The following is a 6000-nucleotide window of genomic DNA, read 5'->3' as shown; positions in this document are numbered from 1 at the left end:
CTCTCCAACCATGTCCTTCACTCCGTTGCTCACATCCTGGTCCTTCCTTCTGCAGGATCTATGCTCCCCCACCTGTTCCCCAGGTCGTCCGCCCCTTCTGAATTCTTGGGTCTACACCAACCTCTCCATTGCTAAGGCTCTGCCATGGGCTTGGCGTCCCCTCCCGCTGCCTCCATTTCCCAGCCTTCTGTCACTACTTCCTGTCTCTTTCCCACACTGGATTCTAAAATGAAGACGAAGATGTTTTACAAAGTGAACTCTTAGTTAAGTTATTGTTATTATGTGTTATTTCCAACTTAAGGAATTGGAGCCAGAGAGTCTGGATTAGCATTTTCACAAGTAAAGAACAAAAATTCCTTATCACTTACATCTTTGAGGATTGTTTGAAGTTCTCTCTAAAGAGAAGAGTCCCTGCTCAGGTGTCCTTTGAGCTTTGTGTCCACGGATCTAAAATAAAAATGATCAGATAGAACAGTGTGTTCCAATATGTGTCCTTATACTTTATGAAATTTATAAAAGCATAATAATTAGGTTAAATTTGATTATGTACACACATTTTTACTTTGATTTTCTTGCAAGAATATAATGAACTGATCTTGGGGTTGTCCTGGATTCTAGAATGTTTTGTCAGAGTATCTTAGGGGAAGAAGATACAACTTAAACGCAATACAGTTCTGAAGGTATTGTTGTGGGGTTTATGGGTGAAGAAAACACAGCTTTCCTCACAGCTGCTCAACACCATGGTGCTTACAAAGACTTTCCCCTAGGTGCAGTGCATGGGTTGTTTTAGTTTTTATCTGTCTATCTATCTATGCTCTTATTTACAGAGTAGTGCTAAGAGATAGGGTCTGTTCTCATTTTGTCTCCTTCTCAGCATACTTTGAAGACAGGTGAGGAGCATGAGGCTGTGGAGTCTGTGGATGGTTCTGGGTCTTGGGGTCTTCTTGGGGTATCTGGGGAGAGTGTCCACTCTGTGGAGATCTCAGGACGTCTTGACTGTCATCACCAGTGAAGACCTCTGAAAGGTCCTGAGGTCCAGTACCCACAGTGAGAGCAGAGTTGGAGGGGGAGGTTGTGAGAGCCACAGGTATCTTCAGAGTATGGAAGATGCATTCTGAAAAGAGAGAAGCCTTCTGCTCAAAGAAGAGCCAAGAGCCGAAGGTTCACCCGAGAGTGCGTGCTCTGTGGGAGGTGGCTCAGCACGGCGGTGGGGGGGTGGTCAGAGGACATGAATTAGACCAGAGTATGGAGTACATCCATTAGGGAATAAGATTAATTTACCAGCATTGATCAATATTCAATGAGTGAATCCATCTGCATACCTTTACTAATAAGACCTCTTTGCACACAAAGCTGCTGTTGAAACAACAGGAGAGACCAATAGAGGACCTCCTTAATGGCAAAGTACATTCAATGATTAAAACTCATGATGATGAAGAAAACTGGGCCATAGCTGCTTTAGGCACGATATGGACCATTTCGCTTAGACGTTCTTCGTTCTGTGTGCAGCTTCTTCCCTTTTCTGGGCCTGGCCTCAAAGTCTTGGCCTGTTCCCTTCTGGTGCAATGTGGGGGTCTGGAGTTGGGTCCAGAAACCTCCATGTGACCACTTTGCTGGAATTCCCAGTAGGCAAGTTCGGCCCTGAGGAGAGCAACTCTGCCCCGGCCAACACACACTCTCATTTCTCTGCCTAATTTTCAGCTGGTGTTTGAGACGGAGGGAACTGGATGGGTGTTTTGGTGATCTACACCAAGTTCGAGATTAAGGGAGCATCAGTGATAACCTCCCAAAGAGAGGGAAAAATGATCTCAGGTGTGAATAGTAACTATCGTGTTTGCACAGGGGCATAAACATTTTAGGCACCGAACACCCCAAATCAGCACACAGATATGAGTCCAGTTCGTAAAACTTTCAAATCAAGTCTTTCCCGTGAGATCAAATTCTTATGGACATGGCAGGGTTATGGATCTAATTCAATTGCATAACCGCTCAGGAAATGAGCCCTACTCTGGGGGCAAGCCCAGTGCTAGCAGGTGTCGTCTGCCTCCCAGGTGCTAATAGTCGGGAGAGTAAGGAGGCCTACTTCCCAAGCTAGGACGTCAAGGAATCTTAAGATTCATTGCCTTCCTCAACACGTTGGCAAAAGTAGGGGCCAGTCCAAGGTTCTCCCCAGCAGCCTGGATTCACTGATAGCCTGGTCCTTAATATGCTAGGGGCAGAGGTCAAATGGTATAAAAAGGTTAAGTGACTGTGTTCATTTCTGAAGGAAACATACTGTCACCATTACTAGCAATAAAAACAATGATAGCTATTATCTCTGGGGACTGAATCAGTTGCTTTACATTTATTTCCTCATTTAATTCCCATGATAAAAATGCTATTATCATCCTCATTTAATGGATGAGAAAATGGATAAGACACAGCAAAGTTAAATTACTTGCCAAGTTCCCACAGCCAGTACTAGGGTTTGAACCCAGGGATGCCAGGCTCTGGAGCATGTGCCCTTAATCCCCGTGATGTCCTATGTGTGTAGTAACAGTGTTCTGTCTGCATCATGGATTCACCGATTCCCACTTCTGCCCTCACAATTTCTAGTTGACCCCATAAGGTACGTGGCTGATTAAACGTCTGCAGTAACGCAAGGGATCAATCAAATGTTGGTTGGAAATTATTTCTTTCTCTGCATCTTTTCTTCCCTTGTACACCTCCTTCATTTTGTATGTAAAATAAAGGCCTACTAGGTTTCAGACATGTATAACGTTGTGGCTAATTCTGAAATGTAAAATTTCAAGAGCTTATAAACGCAAAGAAACCTTGTCCTCCCCCACCCCTTCGATCAGTCACCCTGGAAATTTCCAGCATAATTTAAAACATTCTTCTTTTGGAATTGCCTAGGAAGCAATGTTAAAATATCACCCATGAAGGCAGATTACCTGTGAAGGTAGATGTGATATCTGGAACCCCCCAAAAGTTCTCTGGAGTCACATGTTGCAAAAAGCTAACACGCAAAGAACCAGGTGATTAACCCGGGCAACGTTGTTTTTATTCAAATGTAGAGGTTTAATGAGCCTGATTTAACTCAGATGGACACCACACTGGCCCAAAGGAAGAATTTCCAACCTGGTGGACTAAGTAGGATCCTCCCCAGGGTGATGACTCTGAAGAAAACATGCTGAACTTTTATCATGGGAACTGAATGAGGAAATAAATATAAAGCAACTGATTCAGTGCCCAGAAACAGTAGTTATCATTGTTTTTATTGCTAGTAATGGTGACAGTATGTTTCCTTCAGTGCCCTCATGTAGATGGGCTCTTCAAAGCAGATTACATAGGGCACATATATCAAAACTTTCTTAATTGCACATCACTACTAGTGAAGAATTTTTTAAGGATACACGGATATATTTGTTCATTTTACAAATTTCCTGTACTCTGATATTTTACATACATTATGAAATATTACAAAAAGATAAATTTGAAGGATTCGATGAAAAAACAAATGGAAACAGAATTTCCAGTACTTATTTCCCTCACCCCAGTGTACCACGCTCTCTCCCTTGGGTATGCAAGCTCCATTTTGAAGACAGCACCCTCTCTCTTCTCCTGTCCTCAGGGGTCACTGCCTCCGAAAGACTGAAGCAAAGGATCTTCGAAGGATGTTAGCCAACAAAGCCAGCATCCAAGAAGCTGGGAAATGGTTTTGTGTGGACTCAAAGAGCATTGCAGCCATCATCTCCTGGGAGAGCCATGCTGGGTGGGCCCTCAGAGATGCCTGGGGAGATACAGGAAACGGATTGGGATTCAGGCTGATGCAGGTAGGACAGCAAAGCCGTGCAGACTGGTTCAGTTGGCTGTTGGATTTTGGCTGTAAAACATCACAGGAGATTAAGGGGCTGTTTTATTTTATAGCACAAAAATGATCCCAACGCATACTCTGTGGCAAGTTTTAAGTGGGCAAAATGTGCCTTTCCAGGTGCCCTCTTTCAGGGGCTCTGCCCTGCACCTCTTCTACCCAATCCCAGCTCCCTCCCTGGGGCACCACCTCCCTCTCTGGGGCACCACCTCCCTCTGTGCTCCAGACAGGCTGCTGCTCCCTGAGAACCATCACTTTCCCACTTGCTTCCCCCATCAGACTGAACTGATGACCTGAGGAGAGCGGAGCGTGGCTTGGAGGTAACTCTTCTGAACAGCTGACCCTTCCCTGGGTATTCCTGAAGACTCAAGGCCTTAATTCGATGACTGCATTTCTTTTTTTCTTTTATTCATTTTAGTTCAGTTTTTTTCCAGTTTTATTAAGATACAATTGACCTACAACACTGTATGTTTAAGGTGTACAGCATAATGATCTGACTTACACATATTGTGGAATGCTTAAAAAGTTTAGTTAACATCCATCATCTCATACGGATGCACACACAAAAAAGAATTTAACGTGATGAGAATTTTTAGGATCTACTTTCTTACCAACTTTCAGAATGCATCACACAGCAGTGTTAACTATAGTCCTCACATTGTACATTACTTCCCTAGTATTTGTCTTACAACTGGAAGTTTAGGCCTTTTGACCACTTTCATCCAATTCCCACTCCCCCACCTCTTGCCTATGGTAACAACAAATCTGGTCTCTTTTTCTATGAGGTTTCTTTTTAGATTCCACATAAGTGGGATCATATAGTATTAGTCTTTGTCTGACTTATTTCACTTAGCATAATGCTGTCAAGGTCCATTCATGTTGTTGGAAATGACAGAATTTCCTTCTCTTTATGGCTGAATAATATATATATATTGAATATATATATAATGTATGTATATATATATATGTATATCTATGCTTCATTTGGTTTATCCATTCATCCATTGATAGACACTTAGCTTGTTTCCATGTTTTGGCTATTGTTAAATAATGCTGCTATGAACGTGGGGTTACAGAATAGACCCCCAGAGACAAAGTGGTATCTAGTTGGGGAACAAGAGCGTGCTCTGGTGGGAGCTGGGGAGATGGTCCACTAGGACTGCGGTCCAGGGGCCAGAAGGGCTCTGGTGTCAGAAAGAAGCCCAAGGTTGATGATGAACAAGGGGGGGAAGTGGGGAGGAGGTGGGTCTAAGGACAGAGAAGACCCTGGTGGCCAAGACGAAGAAGCCGGTGGGGCTGAGTGGGAGTGAAAGAGGACAAGTGACGATTATGAGGACACAGTGGCCAGGGGACTCCTGAGCAAAGTGGTAAGGCCAGCCTTGGGGGTGGGAATGCCAGTGAGAATGGAGGGGCCTTGACAGAGAGGGCCCTGGTGGCAGAACAAGAGCCAGTGATGCGGTGGAAAAGTGTGGTAGGGGGCAGGGCCCGCCGGTGAGGAGGGAGACAGTGAGGGAGACCTACAGGGAGCCTGGACGGTTGCAGTGAAGGGAAACGGGCCTGTGGAAGGCACTCCAGCAGAGGCTGGGAGACCTTGTAGTGCCCTCTGAGAAGGTGGAGGCTGGGGTTATGGGGGCTCAGAAAGAGGACCGTGAACACTGAAGTGGGCACAGAGGATGCAGTATCTTCTCCAAGCTCCCCAAATAGCAGAATGCCAGCTTTGGAAGACCTACATGTACATATATGAAAACACCTCACAGCTAGGATAACGACACACAGTTGCTGACAGTTGCCCTTATCAAGGAGCTTGCCCGGGACTCCCTGGGGCTGCAGGGGACAGGGTACAAGCCTCAGTTAGGGCGGAACAAGGGCAAGGTGTCCTGGCAGGGGTAGCGGCACCTGACGGTTTCTCCTGTCCTGTTTCCCGCACCCCATTTCTCACCCCCAAGGCTTTATCCCACATTCTCTTCCCTAGAGATTCCCTTGACATGTCAGGCCAAGCTGTCCTGAGGCCCTGGAATTGTACCAGCCTTCCTGGGAAAAAGGAACACAGAAAGCAGGGAAATGATGACCTCCTGCACAGAAGAGAAAGCAGGACTGGTGCCACCTGAGGTTTTTTTTTTTTTTTTTTTTTACATCTTTATTGGAGT

General features: G+C 45.1%; 1 protein-coding gene across 1 annotated transcript in view; it reads right to left on the bottom strand.

Annotated features, from left to right (window-relative positions):
- Positions 1-3801: 3801 nt before the first annotated feature.
- The window catches only part of MRPL30 (mitochondrial ribosomal protein L30), a 59930-nt gene continuing 57731 nt past the window's right edge, over positions 3802-6000 (bottom strand). The window contains exon 8 of the transcript XR_014017463.1: positions 3802-3865. The gene's annotated coding sequence lies outside the window, so the exon portion shown is untranslated. The remainder of the gene's footprint in view (positions 3866-6000) is intronic.

Source organism: Mesoplodon bidens (genome assembly GCF_964165515.1).
Source record: "Mesoplodon bidens genome assembly, chromosome: 14".
Classification (NCBI taxonomy): Eukaryota; Metazoa; Chordata; class Mammalia; order Artiodactyla; family Ziphiidae; genus Mesoplodon; species Mesoplodon bidens.
This window is presented reverse-complemented; position numbering and strand designations above follow the sequence as displayed.